This window comes from Panthera leo, chromosome C2, assembly GCF_018350215.1.
Source record: "Panthera leo isolate Ple1 chromosome C2, P.leo_Ple1_pat1.1, whole genome shotgun sequence".
In the NCBI taxonomy this organism is placed as follows: Eukaryota; Metazoa; Chordata; class Mammalia; order Carnivora; family Felidae; genus Panthera; species Panthera leo.
Window position 1 is genome coordinate 44,637,204 of NC_056687.1, and position 21,244 is coordinate 44,658,447.

Consider the following 21,244-nt stretch of genomic DNA (forward strand, 5'->3'; position numbering starts at 1 on the left):
CAGTCCTTAAATAGAAAGTGCTCTCCTAGTGATGTTAGAAATACTGCTTTGCGTGAGGCTAAATATATCTCTTCATGTGGACTTTACTAAAATCTAAATCAAGTTGACCAAACCCTAATATTCTGAATTTTTCTGAGAGTCCTGCTTGATACTGAATTATATGATCCAATAAAATCCACAGATTACAAATAATGCCATCATAGCCATTGTGGCTACAGTAAAGTAGCAAAGTGATCAAAGAAGAGAATATTAAAAGATAAGGTCAAATAAATGTGGTTTTGGGTGGGAAAATGGGAGGAATAGTGTTGTCAAATAAATGTGAGACATCCAGTTAAATATGAATTTCAGATAAATGAAAACTTTTTAGTATTAGTTTATTCTGAATATATATATGTAATATATAATATATTATACATAATAGTTAAACATAGTTACACATCTGTATTTAAATTCTTGTTCATCTGAAACCCAAATTTAACTGAGAGTCTATTTTCTTTGTTGTTTTGTTTTGTTTTTGCTAATTTAGCAATCCTGGGGATGCAGAGGGGATGGTGATGAAAGGGCATATCATGTAGGATATTAAAGCCATGTCAAAGTCTTAGTCTTTTCCTTTAAGGGAGATGAAAAACAGTGAATGGTTTTAATCTGAGGAAAGACATGATCTGTCTTACAATTTTAAAGAATTTCTCTGGGTAGAGTTAGGAATAGCCTGAAAGGGAAAAATGATGGAAGCAGGGAGAGATGTGAGCAGAATTCTCCAGCAGTTCAGGCAAGAAGTGCTGGTGACTTGTGAAAGTGTATGAGTGTTAATAGTGCTAAGTGCTGTGATTCTGGATTTATTTTGATGGTGATATATCCAGGCTATGTTAATGGATTAATGATGAAGTATAAAAGAAGCCAAGGATGGATACAGTGGGGTTTCCCACCCCCTTGCCAACTGGAAGAAACAAGTTCCCATATGCTGAGATGAGAGCGCTTGCAGGAGAAGCAGGTTAGGTGGATGAAATGAGGAGTTCTATTCTGGACATGTTAAGTTTGAGAAATTTAATGTACATTCAAGTAGAGCACAGTTGGATCTTAGGAGACATGCCCAGGATGAAAATAAAAATTTGAAAATAGTATGCTTATGGATGATATTTAAAGTCACTGAGCTAAGTATGATCATATTCACAATTATTTTGGAGGTTATGTCTCGTCCTCCTGAGCCAAAATTTATAATTGTTATCATGAAACATGCTGAGATATGACACCAGTTATTGGTCAAATTGCCACAAAAGGTAGTTGGTTTTAAGAAAAATATGTGTTCTCCTTGCCAAAAAATGGCCCTAGTGAGGTTACTATAAAGTCTTCAATGAGACAGGCTTAGTACCCTCAGAACATTACTATAAAAAAAATTCCGGTGAATTTATAAATTATCTATGAAATTTGGTACCTGGGGAAGCAGCAGATCTACCAAAACTGATAGGCCTAACTAACATCTCATTAATATGTAATATCTTTAATAAACTGACCTTCAAGAAGACATTGATTTTACCTTAAAATGCTTCTATGCTCTGTTTATAAATTTGAAACAGTAACTTTTCAGAGTAGACAAAGTATCAATAATTCATGATGTTACATTAACATAATTTTCACCTGTGCTTTAATGGCCCAGAAAGTAATGATTTGTAGTTTTATACCCGAGATCCTTCTGTGATAGTTTTTACTTGGTTCAAATACCTCTAACTTTATTATATTTTCATATACCAAAGAGCAAAATGAATAAATAAATAAATAAATAAATAAATAAATAAATAACCTAAACATGTAATTATATCATTAAAACTCAAAATTATGATTTTAACCAACTTCAGGCACTTTACAAATCAATAATACTCAAGTAAATTCATGGCGACAATATAGCCTGAGTAACAAATATCTGAACTGAAATTCCCTAAGGTTCCACAGGTTAATGAACATGAAACTCTGAAACAGTCTTAAGTTTAAGAAGTGTTGAAAATAAAGGAATTAGATAGTTCTTTTTTGCAGTACTTCTTAAAATATGCATCATGGTAATGTTCTTTGTGAATCTGAAAAGTTTCTGAAATTTATTTGGATTTATTTGTAGCACACACTTGAGGGAAGAAAACTTCCCTGAATATATACTACTGATTATGTGTATTTTGCAAGCAGATTGCAAATAAAAGTGTATTTTGCAAGCAGATTTGCAACAAAAGCAAAATTGCAAAAACAAATGAATGAGAGGAAGTTATTTTTAAGAGTATTGATCTACAGATTATACTAATTCTCAACTATGATATGTAAAGAAACAAGATAAGTAGACAGATAAATATAAAGACAGACATGTAGATATGGATACACTGATTATTAGAACAATAGAATTTCATCATAGCTATAGTATCAGATAACAAAGAACCATATTTAACTTATTATAGAAAATTTATACTGTGTATTTATATTTTGAAAATGATATATAACTTGATCTATAGCACACATGAATCTCTATATAAACTTGGTTATGACAAAAGTTTAATGTTCAAAACTTACAGGTTATTCTCCAATCTACCTTGCAATAGGGAAATAATCTTTATGTTATCCCTAACAAATTATTATTTATGCTTTATCATAACAATATACTACATTAAGCATAACTTAACCTATGTTTTGAATAAGACAGATCTGAGCCTAAGTTTCAGATACATCATGAGTTTGGTTATATAACTGTTAGTTTCTTTACTAAAATATAAATAATAGTATCAACTCATAAGACATTCTGGAGGATTAAGTGGAAAACTATATAAAGTCCAGAACTTTAAATAAGTTCAAGCATATTTAATATTATTTTATGACTCTTATTAGCATTTTTATGAAATAATATAGCAGTACCCAGAGTTTCCAGAAATCTTCCCAAACCTCTCTAATTAAATTAGAAAAACAATTTACAAAGAGTGATACCAAATAACTGGAAATAGATGTAGCTAACATCATTGACTTATACATTTATACCCTACTTTAAGGGTCATATATATATATATATTTTTTTAATTTTTTTAATGTTTATTTATTTTTTAGAGAAAGAGAGAGCGCGCGCAAGCAGTGAAGGAGCAGAGAGAGAGGGAGACACAGAATCCAAAGCAGACTGCAGGCTCTGAGCTGTCAGCACAGAGCCCAATGCAGGGCTCAAACTCATGAACAGTGAGATCATGACCTGAGCTGAAGTCGCATGCTCAACCGACTAGCCACCCAGGTGCCCCAGAGGGTCATATATATATTAACTAATTTACTTACTACATACTATTGTTATGTCCATTTTACCTGTGAGAAAACTGAAGCACATAGATATTTCCAAATTCCAAAACAAGTAGTAAATGACAGAGCTGGAAATTGAACCAGTAGCTATTAGGCTCCAGGACATCTGCTCTTTACTTCTATCATACGCTGCCTCCCTAACTATATACAGACAGATGACAGATAGATTAAATAGATTATTGAAAAATAAATGAATTAAGAGAGTGAGATGAAATCAATGAGAGAACAGGGTGGAAGACACTTGGCCCGGCAACATGAGTGTGAAATTCATCTAATTTAGACTGGAGAATGGTAATAGACCTAAACAAAGCCTTTACCAACAGAAGAGAAGATTGGTAAGTAAAATTGGGAGCTAAGGAGGTAGTCAGAGAAAAGATGTGTAACTAGTGCTCAGAATTTCATAGTGGGGCAGTTTCATGGCTTTCACACTCTGCCTGGCATGTGTCTCTTTAATACTATTAATACTCTATAATACTGGGTAACCACAATAAGATACCAATTAACATTTGAATCATGTAATACTTTCTTTCTCTTACATCTGATTCCATTAATTCATTTATTCATAAATTTAACATTCGGTACCTTTTGTAACCAGGCACTACTGTGTGTACTTGAAATATAGTGATAACCTAGGCAGAGAATTTGATTTTCTAAAACATTCTATGGTTTGTACAATTATTGGGAATAATCTGTTCCTCCACCCTTAAGCTCAATTGGTAAACATCAAATAAGTACTCAGAGGCAGTCACTCAGACAGGAAGAAGGACATGTTTCTGATCACTTAACAAAATGAACCTGAGGTGGAGGGTGAAGAAGACATGTGAGAAAGTGCCAGAAATCAGTTCTTCTATGCACAATTTCAATGATCCCTTCATTTCAAGAAAGGTTCCCATAATTCCTGAAAGCTTAAAAGAGACACAGATTTTACTCATACTCCCCTCGGAGATAAGAGAGAATGATATTCTCATTTCTTCCCTAAGCCTGTCCAGGAAGGGCCAGTTCCCATGAGAACAGGAGGTTGTAAACCAAGAGGAAAGATATGAAAGCCACCTAACATCTCAACTTACTTATAACACCCCAAGTATTTCTGGGGAAGATTTTAAATACCCATACACAAAACCTGTCCCCATTAAAGAGATGGTATGTATCTTCAGTTAAAACACTACTTAATTCCACATCATCCCCCAAAGATTCCACTAAGTAATAGAAGGTATTTTTTTTAATGGTTATTTTTTGGGAGAGAGAGAGAGACACAAAGTGTGAGTGGGGGAGGGGCAGAGAGAGAGGAGACAGAATCTGAAGCAGGCTCCAGGCTCTGAGCTGTCAGCACAGAGCTCCATGCTGGGCTCGAACTCAAAAACCACAAGATCATGACCTGAGCTGAAGTCAGACGCTTAACCAACTGAGCCACCCAGACGCCCCATGTTTCTAATAACTTATACAAAACGAGAATACAGTAATACAGTAACCAGTTTGAGTGCAGTGATTATTCTGCTCATCTTTACCACTATTACCATGGAATAAAAGTATACACATTTACTGCTACTTTATTTTTCTTCTTCCCAAATTACAAAAAATAAAAGACTGATAAACATTACTGAAAGCTAAAATAAAAGTAACAGCTAGCTGAAAAATTAACCCATTTTATATGTGAAACATTAGACGCTCTGAAAAAGGAAGCCCTGTCCTTATCCAAGATAGTATAAAGTATCTGTGGCTGGTGCTGTTCTTAAAGTTTATGACTTTGGGATCCTTTCACATCACACTCCTTTTCATATACACTAATCTTATAATGATGCAAAAAACTTGTACGGTCCCCTAATTGAAAGAAAAATTACATATAAAGTCACAAAATATTTTCCTCATCTTTTTATTATAAGAATGTTATTTAAATGAGTCTTATTTATGTGCCAGGTATTTGATTTTCTTTTCTTTTTTCTTTTTTTTTTTTTTTTTTTTACTGATATAGGTGAATATATTTGGGTTTATTTCTGTTTCTTCACATGTATGCACTTACACATAGTGATTTATAGCCTAATATGAAAAACATGTTATATTTGAGAGGGCCTGGGTGGCTCAGTCAGTTAAGCACCAGACTCTTGATTTTGGCTCAGGTCATACATGATCTTACAGGTGCTGAGCATGGAGGCTGCTTAAAATTCTCTCCCTCTTCCTCTGACCCTCCCCAGCTTGTATGCACCCACACACACATACATGCACACTCTCTCAAAAATGAAAAAACAAAATAAAATAAAAACATGAATAAAAATTCTATGTCTGATGTCATGCAACTATTATTCTGAAAGTTAAAAATATCTATTTTTTCATACTATTTTTCAATGAAATATCAGTGTCTATCTAAAAAAAAAAAACAACCTTATAAGATAGACAAAATAAAGACCCCTAAAACGGGAGCAAGGGGAGACAAAGAATAATGACAATAGTAATAATTCGCTTTCTGATGAAAGAATGGAGCAGAATGAAAACATAGTTGGATACTTGCTTGGACAGCCTTTTTGTCTTAGGAGATGGAATCTGAGAGTACTTAGAGGTTGATCTCCGTTGTTATAGAAAACACACATTAGCAAAGAGCGAGGATTTCCTAAGCACCACAAAACATAGAATTGGGTCTTGGAAATGTTGATTTTTATTTGGTCGCAAGTCATTGAAACCAATAATCTCAGTGGGAGATGATACACTTAGCTCACTAATCCAAGGAAATATTTCACAAACCAAGCTTCAACACCTCTGTGTTCAGATCTCTATTCAAAATTTCAAATTACCAGAAAACAGACTGAATGAGGTGGTGGCAAGAGTTCCCAGCTGGGTCATTCTTGTAACTTGTTGTAACGTGGGGGTGGGTCACATTAGCAGAGATGTGGCTGCCAGGGACACCATGAGTGTCAAGGGAAGAAGAGGGAGTTGCTAAACTCCCAGAAGCTATCTTAAATGGTAGTTACTATAGAGCTGGCAATGTTTAATCATTTGTTCAATGTTACCATCTTCAGACCATGAGCAAAGATAAGAAAAGATGGTGTATACAGAAAAATAATTTCCTCTCTCTAACTCAGATCCCATGTGATGAGGGAGCATAATGCAAGCTGAGGGCAAAGTATAAGCTAGCATCACCCCTCCTCCCCACAGGTAGAATATGTGTGATATTCCTCAGACAGTCCTAGCTACACAAGAGCAAAGGAAAGGGGTTTAAGTGCTTGCCATGGCAATGTGGGAAACTAAGGCAAATAAAAAATTAAATTCCCTTACTGCCTATAGCCCATTGACAAGTCTCTGAAACCAGCAGAGTGACCTCCCTTTAGGAGCTCAGGTGCCTTCATGATGACACTTTGCTGGGGTCAAAAGAGAATCTTAGTTCAACATTATCCCTACCTCAAGGATCCTGTTAGTCTACTTTAGCATATAAAAATTCCTTTGGAAACTTCCTTTATCTCAACTCTCCCAAGTACGGTCATCATACTCCAAACTTATGGCCACCTGATATACATCTGAAGGGTCTCATGACTGAGGTTTTACTAAACAATAATAAATGGCATTTGCCTAGCAAAAGCTAGCCCCTCAAGGTCCTGGAAACCTTGCTTCCAAAATTCCTTAGAGACTTAATCTCTCCCTAACCCCTCCCAACCTGAGGGTATGTAATCAGTTACCAGTTATGACCCCAGTGAAGCTCTTCTTGCCCATGGCTCCTGTCTCCATGCTTTAATAAAATCACCTTTTTGCACCAAAGACTTCTTCAAGAATTCTTTCTTGGCTGTCAGCTCCGGACCACCCCACCATCACTCCAAAACTTCATCACCATGTATTTCCACAATGTATGTACACAAACATATACTCAAGTACTGTAATAGTCCTAGCTAAATATTTGGTAAATTATTAGGGTGTTGGTTAGTCTGCTTTAAGCAGGGATGATATACTAGTCACTTTAATTAAATAGAAGTTTATTTCTAATGTTATAATATTATTTCTAATGTTAGAGTACACTAGTAAGAGGTACAGACAAAGTAGAGTTGATGGGTTTTGGAGTGGTGGTTGTCCACAGCCGACTGCTAAGAAAGAATTCTTGAGATTTCTTTGGTGCAAAAAAGGTAATTTTTTTTAAAGCATGGGGACAGGATCTGTGGACAGAAAGAGCTGCACTGGGGTTGTGAGGAGTGACTGGTAATATACTATGCAGTTGTGGGAGGTAAAAGCAAAAGGGATGCCTCCAGAAGCACTTTCATATGCTAAAGAGGACTCATGAGATACCTGAGGCTTTGCTATTGTCAAGCTAAGGTTGTTTTTCCTCTAGCAGGCATTAACATTAAGAGAGTAGGGGTTTCCTGGAGAAATGTTATACACTGTATTTGCCTCAAGTAGTTGTCAATGAGATGCAGGTTATAAAGAAATTTAATTTTACCTGCCGTTTACTTCTTGCCTTTATTCCCCGCATCACTATGGAGGGGAAGGTGATATTAGGGGCCCCAGGAAACTGAGTCTATAGGTTTCTGGAGATTAGGCTATTGATTAAGATTGCCTTTTTCTTGTAACTTACTAAAATATTTGTAAACTGATGGAAACTCATGTCCTGTTTGACAGTGATGTCTATCAGCTACCCATTTGTTTTCTTTCCTTTCTTTTGTTCTTGGGCAGCCAGGAATGCCTGAGTATCACACACCCCACCTTGGATGGGGAGGGCTAGCTTATGCTTTGCCCTCAGCTTGCTTTATGCTCCCTCATCAGAGTGGCACTGTCATTCTTAACATATGACTTCCATGTGTGAATCCAAACCAGCTACTCCTTTTTTTTAATCACCTGCCAACCAAGGAGAAGGGAAAAAAGGAATTAAGAAGTTCATGCTTATTCCTTTTAAGGAGACCTGATGATGACTGAAGGCACTTCTGTTCACTTCTGCTGATCAAAGCTTAGTCAAATGTCCACACCTAAAATGCATGAGAAGCTGAAAAACAGTGTCTAATTTGGTCAACCATGTGGCCTGTTTATAACTGTTACTATGGAAAAATGAGAGATTGGATGTTGATGACAATAAACAATCTGTCACAAAGCTTTAAGAAGCTAAGAAATGAGGCCATCAAAATAAATTAAGAATGGGAAATGTAACAAAGATATAACAAAACCAGAAGTATGAAAACGAAAACTTATAATTCTCAAATAATCAAAGTAACATGGAATTTTCCGAAAACAGAGCCCCCAAGTTACAACAGAGATTTCAAGTGTTTGTTGAGTGAACCTAAACATGTCTCAAGTTTCCTCTGACCCTGAAAAATAGTAAAAAAAAATTATGATTTTGACCTAGTTGTGATACTTACAGTAAAAGCAGATGAATTGTAACAGTTACAATATATATCTTGCTTTTTTGAATTTTGGTTTTAAATTATAATATTTCCTAAAGCTTATCATTACAGGATGATTTTTTGTTAAAAAAAATAGTACTATTGATGGTATTTTAAGTTTCATTAAAGAGAACTTAAGATAATGCTAGTTTACTCTGCCTTTATGTCCATATAGCTCTTCCCCATATACTGGCAGTTTCTTGAATTACATGGAGTGTCCTTTGCAATGGCAAATTTCAAATCATGCAGTATATAAAATATAACTCTTATAGAGTTATATTTATTTATTATAGAATCATATCAGACACTTCTAGAAATACTAGTGCCATATGTCTCATTGATTAAATGGCAATAGACAATTTCCTTTTGGAGTTACCTATTTGTATGCCTGTATGCATTTAAGTAACTGTCCATGTTAAAGAAAATATGACTAGATATTTCAGTCAAATATTAAAAGCCAAATATTCTACAGTGGATATAGACACTTTACTATTCCAATCAGATATGACCACTGGAGACAATAATCAACAAAGATCATCTCCAAATGGAAAAAACAAGGAGAATTTAACTGGCTGGCTGAGATACCTAATTCACTTATGTATTTAATTACTTATTTATGCCATTATAAATAATATATATTGATTATATCTTATGAATATACTGATGATATTCATTCTGTTTTATGGTTAAAATAAAATTCCATTATTATGCATTTTATTGCTCAAATTGTTCTAGCTTTGATCATGAGGAACTCCTTGTGGTTGACTCCTGTGTTCTATCAACAGGTTTCCATATTTTATTAAGAGTTTTCATACTTTCTGGACAAGATATATCAAGCTCATATTATATTTTCCCTGCCTGAGCCCTGGAATCAACTACTTCTTAAAGAATCCACAGTTCCTTTTATTGGAATCTACTGGGTTCTTTTTATGCTCACTACTGGGATGTCGTTGCTTCTATCTACTTTCAGTAAACATATCCAGGAAATGTATGCATGCACACTAATCCATGCATAAGCACACATCTATACTTCTTTATCTGTCTATCTGCCTTCCTATCTACCTACCTACCTATCCGTCTATTTGTGAGAAGCATATTTACTAACTAGATTACAGCATTTTATGTATAGTTCTTTTTGCATTTAGGTTTACAGTTAAGATAGTTTTCCAAAGTTAATAAAGTTTTTTTGTTTTCTTCCCTACCCACTTCATTTTTTTATGGGAGTTTTTTTTTTTCATGTTTATTTATTTGTGTGAGAGAGAGAGAGATTGAGAGCACAAGAGGGCACAGAGGACCCAAGGTGGGCTCTGTGCTGATAGCAGAGCCCAATGTGGGGCTCAAATTCATGAACCAAGAGATCATGACCTGAACGCAAGTTGGACACTTAACTGACTCAGTCACCCAGGCACCACTTCCCTACCCACTTAAGTGTGGTTTTGTTTTTAATTTTCAATTTACTTAGGTTTATTTTTTAGTGTTCATATTCTGTTTTTATTCCCCCAATAATCTGGTTGGCTTTGTTTGTTTGCTTAGAAACATAAAGAAACTTATGAGCTATAGCACCATGGTTCTAAGAGTCCAGAGCCACAAAAAAGGATATACTCAGAGAAATGTCACTTCTTCCTCATTGCTATTACACCGGTCCTATCTCCGTTTTTTTTAACCCCTTCTCATACAATTTCTAATAGAATGTACATATAGAAATCATCTGAAATGACCATCTCTTTAAAGAAAATTTATACTTTTAGTTCTTACTTATATAATATATATTATACATACACCTGCACTTACAGAGAAAGAAAGAGAGAGGTCCTATACATTTATTTCGTCTCAAATTCACCACAGTTTGTATTTTTGTGTTTTCTTTTTTTTTTTTTTTTAAGATTTATTTATGTAATCTCTATACCTAATTGTGAACCCACAACCCAAGATCAAGAGTCACAAGCTCCACCAGCTGAGCCAGTCAGGCACCACTGTAGTTCTGTGTTTTCAATTAGGCAAGATGATCAGAATAAGTTTATAACAAAAAGTATGAGTCTGTTTTACTCAAATAGTCTAGGGGTTGGTGAAAACAAACCCAAAGTCTTATTATAAGTATGTCCTATATGTTTCATAAGACATATTTATACTTAACAATATTTTGTTGCTTATCTGAAACTTAAATTTAACTAAGTATTCTGCATTTTGTGTGATAGGCCTATCTTAGCAGGATAGAACTAGATCAGTTCATAAGGTGACATTTCATGCACACCTAGAGTACAGAATAAGAATCAAAGGTTCTACACAAACAGGGAGCTGGATCAAATTCTAAAGAATATATATGGAATGCAGTGCAGTTTTCTTTTACAGCTATAAACTCATATATATCTTAAAATTTCAATGTGATTTCTGGCAAAGCCTATCATGATCCAAGAAGAATGGGGACGCTTCCTTGAATGGCTCCTATCACTGCTCAGATGCTTTGGAAGACTGGGCTCAAAGATTAGGAACAATTTTGAGAGGCAGTGGGGAAGCTACTTTGGTTGCCTTCAGAATCATGACCCTAATTCTGGATGTTCTTGATTTCCATCATGGGAATCAGGTCTGGAATTAGGGAGAAAGGTATTACTCAGCCATCGAAAAGAATGAAATCTTGTCATTTTCAATGACACGGATGGAAATAGAGTGTAGTATGCTAAGCGAAATGAGTCAGTCACACATGTGGAATTTGAGAAACAAAACAGATGAGCATAGGGGAAGGGAAGCAAAAATAAGATAAGATAAAAAGAGAGAGGGATCCAAACCATAAGAGATTCTTAAATAAAGAGAACAAACTGAGGGTTGCCGGAGAAGAGGTCAGTGGGGGGATGGGCTAAATGGGTGTTGGTCATTAAGGAGGACACTTGTTGGGATGAGCACTGGGTGTTATATGTAATGATGAATCCCTAAATTCTACTCCTGAAACCAATACTACACTATGTACAATATGTTAACTAACTTGAATTTAAATAAAATCTTGAGAGGCACCTGGGTGGCTCGGTCAGTTAAGCATCCAACTCTTGATTTTGGCCTAGGTCATGATCTCGCAGTTCATGAGATCCAGCCCCACATCAGACTCTGGACAGATGCTGTGGAGTCTGCTTGTGATTCTCTTTCCCTCTTTCTCTCTGCTCCTTCCCTGCTCATGAGCTCACTATTTTTCTCTTTCTTTTTCAAAAATAAATAAATAAACATTAAAAATAAAGAAATACAATCTTAGAAGAAAGAAAAGAGAAAAAGAAAAGCAGTTTTCTGACTCTAACAAACAAAGGCTTAAGTTGCTGTTTTAGTCCTTTGCCTCTGTAGAGAATGGAGTTCAGGATTTCATAGTGGGGAAAGTTTCAAAGTCAGAAAAACCTTGCTTCTTTGGCTATTTAAACTGATATTTAGGAAAAGAATTCAGAATTCAGGTACATGTTCTTGAAGTTTTTCTTTGACTTTTTCCATTTGGAATTTTTTGATGATTATTTTGGTGTTCCTATCAGAATCATATTCAGAGAAAAATATAGAATTATCTACCACTTGAGAAAGGGAAAAAATAGCTGCAGCCATGGTGTAGGAATAGTGGTATTAGTAAAAGTCACATAATAGCATAGTTTTCAGAGGGCAACAAAAGTTGCTATATTTTGTATTCATCCCTCAATTATATTTTTCCACTACAGCTTGTGTTACAGTACAAACGGAAAATCATTACTAAGTGCATGTATTTGTTGTCCTAGTTTATGAAAGATCACCAGTGTTTTCAAATTGTGCATAAGGAAAAGTAAATTATTTAATCAAATTGTGTTGGGAAATAGTGAAAAAAAAAGAACATAATTACGTTTAATGTATTCTCCAAGGTAAAGCATAGTAATTTGTTTCAGTACTTGTAGTACATAGGGGTATTTCTAATATGTTTTCTTCCAGATATTTATCTGCCAATATCCAACTCATTAACACTAGCTATTAATATTTGATTTGGAAGAAAAAGATTTAATTTGTAACATAATTTAAACCAGATATTAGCCAGTATTTATACATTTTAAAAAGTATCAGCAGTCCTTGCTGTATGTAAAAGTGCAGTACAATACTCTGCAAGCTTAACTGTGCTAAATGATCTTACTAAAAATGGGGAAAACTATAGTACATAAGCCCATGACCTTTAAAAATAGTAAACTAATAGTAAAAAAATAGTAAAAAATAGTAAAACCAATATTTATTTTATATGCTGTAAAACATTAAGAATTAAAGTGTTTTTATTTCTTCATAAAAACACGTCAAGGGGTACCTAAGAGGCTCAGTCTGTTGAGCATCTGAGTCTTGATTTCGGCTCAAGTCATGATCACAGAGTCATGGGACCAAGCCTAGCATCAGGCTCTGCACTGAATGTGGAGCCTGCTTGAGATTCTCTCTCTCCTTCTCCCTCTGCCCCCACTCACTCTTACAAAAAAATGTCAGGAGTTTGAATAGTGTTTGCCTTCTTTTCATCATGTATCTTACAGTATGGAGCAAGTATCTTTTCTATGACTTGGAAAAGTGTCTTATTCCCTTCTAAGTTTTGATCAGTTTCAAACATTTATCCTTTCTATTTTCAAGGTCATGAAATATCTTCAAAGTTCCTTTAAATGTGAAGTTATTGGCCAGTGTCAGTTCCTTTGAGATATTTTGATTCTTTTTATCATAACCACTTTCTTCATTTGCATTGATGAGTTTGCCTCACTAGATTCTCCTAAAGGCTCTCAGGCTTTTCTAGAATTTTATTTATACAATATTCTACTTCCAGCATTATCATTTTTTGTTGTTTTGCTGCATTATCTTTGTTGGCCAGTTTCCTCTTTTGATTATCCATCTTGTAAAATGCCATCTGAGTTTATCAGGGAAAACAAAGAGGCAATGTGACTATAGCTTTGCTTTCTGTGTGTGAACTGAATAACACACACACAGTGGCCAATCACTAACAGACTCTGAAAGAAGTGATGTGATTGGTCACTGATTCTGATATGCACCAATTATTTACATAGAGATTTGTGGGCTGAAGAGGTAGGAGCAATGTTTGCACTTTATGTGATGATTCACAGATAATGTACTGTAGTAACTGAAATTTGAATCATATTTTCAAAGGGCCGGGGTTAACTAAAGTGTTGTGAATGAAATTTGTTCTTATCCAAACTGCAAAGTTAGGACTATTTGTATCTACTGCAACCAGAACTAGGCTGGTTGTTAAATTTAGTCAGCGATGAATGCTTCCCTTATTGAGATCAGGTGGCTCACAGAGGCTAACTTAGAAAGGACTTAGCTTTTGCCATAAGCTTCACAAGAACCCCCCAAAACACACCAATACCCAAGCAAATGCAGAATATAAGTAAAAATAGCATGCTTATTGTGAAAACACAACTTGGTATGCTTATTGTATAAACACAACTTTAAGACCAGTGCCCTAGTTGCCCCAACCATATGGACAGACATAATCTTTTCATATACGGAAATTCCACTATATCAGATACTATCAGTGATAAAGCTCAGGATAGAAAAAATTACTTTATAGAGACCAGCATTCAGCTGGAACTTTGAGTTCATTACTATCTTAATAATTATTAGCCAAGCAGTGCTTCTACTTTCTCTCCACAAAACTGTTGGTCAATGAGTCTGCCAGCTCATGTCCATTAATATTAACATTATTCATAATTATTGAAGTTGGCACAATGTCTAATCCCATCATACCATATTTCACTTTGTTCTTATAGAGATCATACCCATTCCTCCAATTCAGAATTCTTTCTTACCTATCTAAGCACTTATGCTCTGCCACATGGGCTCTATTCTAAAATACGAAAGAATTTGCCAAATATGTGAATATTATGCTGACATTACAGCTACAGTCATGTGCATTTCTTCTATCAATTCATTCTCCTTCCATGGAGAAAATAACAAATAACTTCAAATTGAAAATATTTATAAATATTTATACACAGTATATTTGTATATAAATATGTAATATGTACATTCTGAAAATTTATGAAGGATTTACAAAGCCTGAAAGTTCTTAACCAAAAAAAAAAAAAACAACACAATTTTTAATGGAAGAGAGATAAAAGACATCTTTTTCCCAAACTACGGATCCTTTAATTTTTTTTCTATAAAAACAAGAAAATACGTGTTTGTTTTAAGGCAGATACTAAAACTTTGTGGTTATGATCTACAGGAAAAGAAAGCCCTGAAAAACTTATTCTCAGTAATCAGGAGCTAATGTTAAATTCTTTTATCTGACATTACCAGAGTTCAAAGATTGTTGTAAATGTCAGTAATCAAATCTACAAAGGATGTCTCTGAGGATAGGATTAGGAAGCAAACACATCCTGAAGTCAACTGTTAACCTCAAATTATCTTTCTATACTCCAGCAAAACATCAAGGAGATTAGAATCAAGGAAAAACCACACTAATTGATACTTACTAATAAAGGTCAGCCACAAGAAGTAATTAGACCTCTATGAAAACCCAGAAGACCTAATCCTCTGCCTGTGTTGCAGTCTTCAACTGGAAGCCCTTAGAAGACACTGCCTCACTATGAGTGAGGGGCATCCATAGGCTGTTATAACATGAAAGTGTTGAAGATTAGCAAAGATAAGCATTAGGATATGAAATTGGGAGAAAAGCAAATAGGACATAAGAGAAAAGAATCACCAAGTGCACCAGAGTATCACTTTCAAACTAAGATCAAGTGAGGAGTTATATGTTGATGTCACAGTAAGATGGGAACAGACAAAATTGTAGAACCAAATGATGCATTTGGAGTGAAGAATTCTCAGTTAATATGTTGGACCATGTAATCATGGGATATGTAAGGAAACCATCTGACCAAAGGTTGGATATTAGGCAATAAGACTGAGCTACTGTTACATGTTCCCACATGTCTCTTCTAAAGACCTAGGATTCATACTCCTTACCTTTTTTTTCTTTACCCTCAAATTAAAAGCATGCTATAAAATACAGCATATAAAATAAAAGCATGGTTTGATTACCAGCTGCTTTGGAAACACTCTGACTTTGGGCAGTGCAATATTTGATTTCCAAAGACAATATCTCCATGAGTTCAGAGGCACAGCAGTGGACATTTGGACTTGAAAATCATTCAGTTTTCTAACATTCTGGGGCATTTGTAGTTTAATGAGGCCTAAATAGTTTACTCTACTTGTCTACCGTCAAGTTTTGACCTCACTCAAGTAATATAGATCATTATTCTTCCTTCACTTCTTTATTCAAAGACTATTAATGGCCTACAGTGTGGCAAGAGCTTTATTTTCTATTTATTAGGAATACAAATATATATGAGAAAGATTTCCTACTTTTAAGATTTCCTACTTTTAAATCCCAAGGAGTCTTAAAAGATGGGGGGAGACAGAAGCAGAAGATTCTAAGAACAACTTCTGAGTACATTAAGATACGGACTCAAACACTTGTTGTCTTTCTAGAGATGTAATTGCAGTAGAACTCAGTATATATCCTTAGCCTCATGCAGGCAAAAGCTTTTTGCAAATCATGTCAATCAGCACATGACATTATTAGATATGGGGCTAAAAGAAGATAGTGTTTGGAATAATGTAGATTGTACAAAATTGTCTGGGGTAGATATTGATCCTCATAATTGCACTATACAGTAATGATATTATATAACATCAGCGTTGGCATCCATCATTTTATTTATATTTATTTTTTGCAGTTTATTATGTACACATTTATGTGATTATATTTATATGTATTAAATTTTATTATGTATTTTATTCATTTGATATTTATTTATTGTCTGTTTTGTGGCTGTATGTCAATGTCGTATATAAGGCAGGCATTTTTTCAGTTTTAGTCTTTGCTATATTGCTAATGCTTGCAACATAATAGATGCACAATAAATATTCATTGACTATTGTTTCATGTAACAGCAGGAGTAGGGCTCCATTATCAGATTTTTCTTACCCCCTACCTGTCAATGCTATATGCGGAGAAATGCATCTTTGAAGGGTAAAACCAGAAGTAGTGTCTGTGATTTGACATCACTTATTTTGTTAGCTCATGGAAAATTATCATGTCTCTGGTAGCCATATGGGCTATAAGCATGAAGGAAAGTACATTATTTTGTGGAGAGGTTAAAATTGTACTGTGCTATTATCGCTTGATAATGCAGTGACACTTTACAAAAAAAATTTTTTTTGCAATGAGAGACATGTGCAAAAAATTGACATGCATTAAGTAACACTGAAATACATAGACAAAAGCTATCCACACAACTATCAATCTTCTGATTACATCAAAGATAATGTCAATGTGCTGTTATTATGTTTTTTATACCTCATTTATACTTGCTAATCTCCCTTTATGGAAGAGAAAGCAGGCTTTGCTATTACAGCCTTTGTTAGGCAACAATATTTGACTGGAATTTTAAAATCTTGTTTGCTTAGAATTTATTTTGCATAGTTATCTTCTATTATAGTAAGTGATAATGTTTCTAAAAATAATGACACAAAATTTTTAAAAATACTTATCTATGTTTTAAAAAGTTAGTTGATTTAGTGAAAACTAAACACTCTGACAGGAAATACTTGGACAGTGTTAAAGTTGTAAAGATGATATAAAAAAAGACTTAAATTTAGAAAACACCAGTTAAAATCCAGGGAGGTAAAACTGGTTCATTATTTGTCTTGAAGCATAATGGAGATATCAAGACCAGAGCTTGGTCCGACCTTAGGATCAAGGTCTTCATGATGTTGTATAAAGACCACAAAGAGATTGTCCTAAAAGGAATTTCTAATTCTCCTTCCTCAATCTCTACAGTTCACACTGCTTGTTCAAATAACAAATTTATTGTCTTCACCTTTCTTAAGATTTTCTGATCTTGATTTCCTGCCCAGTCTGACCTGTGGCCATTGTGCTTGTCAATTGGTTTTCATCTTTCAATTCTGACTCTGAGACCAATACACTCTAAATTGCTCCTGCACTTCAGCTTTGACATAATTTTTCTACATCTTTGAAATATCTTAGATTATTTTTTCCCAAGGCTAATACAAGCCCTGTGTTTTCAACCATCCTACATTCTCCCTAGGTGGAGCTCTTCACTCTATGTTTATAAAGGTGCAACCCAAGTGGACAATTCTAACTATTGTGTTGTATCACTCTACTCAGAAATGGATTTACCCTGACAGTAACGAAATATAAATATCACCAGTAAAGACAACATTCAAAACCATGTAACTAATTATTTTCCGTGATTTTGTGTTCTTTTCTAATGAGAGAAAGCAACATCATATAAGCTTCATACCACATAAGCTTGATAGCAGCTTCAAATATAACAGTAAGAATGATTTAGGCATTTCTGAAACTAATGTATAATGATATATCAACTATACTTCAAATAAGTAAATAAGCAAATAAATACGGATTTAGAAAGGATGTTTCAGGCATATTAGAAAATAATAAAACATATATAAGAAATGATGGGAAACAATTACAGTTTGGACACTGAGGATTGAAACTATCCTCTCTCACAACATATTTTTTATAATAACATGATTTTATTATTCCGTTACCTTCATTAGCATAACTTTACTATTCCATAAGACTCTTTCTTATACAGGAAGATATATTTATTGTTTACAGGAGGAATTTCATGAAAGACTCATAAATTCTTCAATATAATCATCAACAGTTTACATTATTACGACTCTGAACATTTAGCTCTCAAATCCTTGCTTTGCTATTTCTACCAATTCTAGACAGATATACCCTGATTCTTACCTAACCCTAATCAATCCTCCTCACTCTCCACATGGAAATACCACCTTAAATCAAACTGCAAATACTCAATAAAATTGAATCTTGTCTACCCTCCATGGGGCATTCACAAAGTTCTGTTGAGATGGTTTTCTCCCTTACCATGGTAAACAATGAACTCAAATCTGTCTTATGAAGAGATTGTGTTGGTGATATTTGGGGAGCCAGCATACAACAGCTTATAAGCCCTTTTATGTATTCACATACCTGCAAAGAATCATTTTAGTTGTAAACTTCTATAAATTATGACTACACAAATGATTAAGAGGATATAATTTGCATATATATATGTATATATATATACATATACACACATACAGATGACTCCAATCTGGCAGCATCAATGGTTACTTTCATTAATTTTTTCCTCACCCTTTGGAAGATAGAAATCAGAATTTTAACATTTAAGCACTGAATGTGAATTTTCTACAATTTTTAAAATTTCTTCTGAAAATAAATGGTCTTATGAAAGTAACATTTGGTTATTTTTATGGGAAATTTTGGAGTTGATTAAATGTAATTATATGTACTATTTCTTTTTCTTTCAGAGTCTTAACCCACTGAATTTTAATTCCAGAGATAGGGGAAACAGAAGGTCAATTAAAGAATGCTCTGGTCCCCGTTTTCAACTTATTCAATCTAGTTTCTTAATATTTGTGATTCCTTCTCCTTATTTTCCTGATAAAATGCAATGCTAGTTGCAATGGCAATGGCTCAAATCTGCATAGAAGGGAAAGACAGCATGATGACACTACAAAAATAATCATCAATTATTTGGAAATACTTCACTCATCTTTACTGCCACAGAGACAGAACAAAAACCTTCCACCCTTTTCCATTCTGCATCCACAATATCCTGCTTCTTCTTTTTCCATTCCTGTTGGTGCTGTTCATTTAAACCAATTGCATTTTTGCAACCAGGTGTGTGATCATTACGTGGGGAGGTAAAAAAGAGAATGCATGAAAATCGAGGACGCTGCATTTAAATAGGGACTCTGCATTCCGCTGTGATGCCTGCAATAGTAATAAGCCTAGTAATAGTTCATATTTGTGGTATTTGCTTTCAAGATTGGACATAATAATATATTACTGGAGAGGTAGGAAGAAAATACAGAAAAAGGGTAAGGACCAATTTGTTGGGGGAAAATGAGGAATGTGAAGAACCTCAGGTTAGGTCAATAAATAGGCCCTGAATCTGCTATCAAGCTCTTTATGAGTTAATCACTTAACTTTGACCTTTCCCAAAAAGAGAAATGTGATCTTTGTTTAAAGAAATGTGGAGGCCAGCTGCCAGTTCTCCCAGCTGACCTGCACCCACAGATAGGCAAACATAGCCTAGCCTTGTCCAACTTGAGAGCCCTGTCAGACATAACGGTATGGATCATCATTGGGTCCGGAACACACAATACAGGATCCAACATGGCATCCCAGCCACTCAGGTGGTGGCACTGACCCTGCTAATGGTCCATGGGACCATTCTTGAGTGTTCCGAGTCCAGCAATGCAGAAATGTTCCAGGGTGTGCAGGTGCACCCGGGCTCCCTTGGAGTCATCCTCACCTTCACCCCAGTCCCAGTTGCAGGAGATCTCATTCGCCTCAACCCTGAAAGAGGTTCTTGACAACCTAGACAGTCACCTGAAGAAATCTGAATACTTTTGCTTTCCTCTGGTTCCCACACCGTGAGAAGATCAGTGTCATCTACCAGGACCACACCAATAAGCCTCCCTCCTCTTCAGCCAACTGGTTTTGGAACTATGTTATCAGATTCTCTTTACTAGAGTTCTTGCTCTGGATCAGTTCCTTCCTGCAGGGTCTTGTGGGATGGATAAATCACCCCATTTGGCTCCTGTTCACGTGGAAGAAGGAGAGAAGCAACCTTGGCCATAAGATCTTCACCTACAAGTGCCTTTTAAAGCAGCATGTCCACAATAGGGTCATCCCCAGAGAGAAGACCAAAGAGGCCTTGCTAGAACTGAAGGTCATTGTGGGAGCCCACCCCAAGATGGTGGCCTACTGCCCTGTGGAGGTGTACTTCATCCAGGGGATGACATCCTGTTGAGTTCTTGCTTCCAGAGGCATAGCTGCTACACAGATATCATTATGTACGAGTTATATGCAAGGATGTGCCATGGCTGGACTACTGACTGGCTTAGGAGACCATCATGAAGACAGTCCCCCCTCGGTCAAGGCCCACAGCTGTATGTTGAAGGACTTTTGAGAAAATCTATCTAGCCTTTTCAAAGTTCTGTGTCATTTGAGAAAAGCTAAACCCCACTAGGATATTTCTGAATGCATATCTGGAGAAAGTATTGTACTGAAGCAGAAACAGGAAATAAATTGAGCCTACCCCATCCCCCAGGGCCACCTCCGGTTAAGTTGAAGGCTCAGTGTCCCACTGGCCTGATGGGGATCATACCTCTTTCTGCTGGCCCTCTGCTACAACACCCACAGTGATGAGCCTAGATTGGGCAGGATTCCCCACTGTCCTACTTCCTTTGTCATCACAAAAACCCCATGCAAGGAAGAGCACTGCCTTTTGCTAATATTATATAGCAAAAAGATTCTGTGAAACACCACATGTATACATGTGATACAAATATAAAACATATAACAAATATATATATATTATATATATATTTATATATATATAAAACATATTTCTGCTATATGTTAATATTTTTATACAGTTTGAATTATTTTTACATCTGTTTCTACCACCTATTTTAGTAGTCTGTTTGGATTATAAGTTCTAAGAGGTCAGAATCTTTGAGTT

The 21,244-nt window shown here is 35.2% G+C and overlaps 1 pseudogene; it reads left to right on the forward strand.

Moving 5' to 3' along the window:
• Positions 1-903: 903 nt before the first annotated feature.
• LOC122229253 lies at positions 904-20,789 on the forward strand (annotated as a pseudogene).
• The last annotated feature ends 455 nt before the right edge of the window (positions 20,790-21,244 follow it).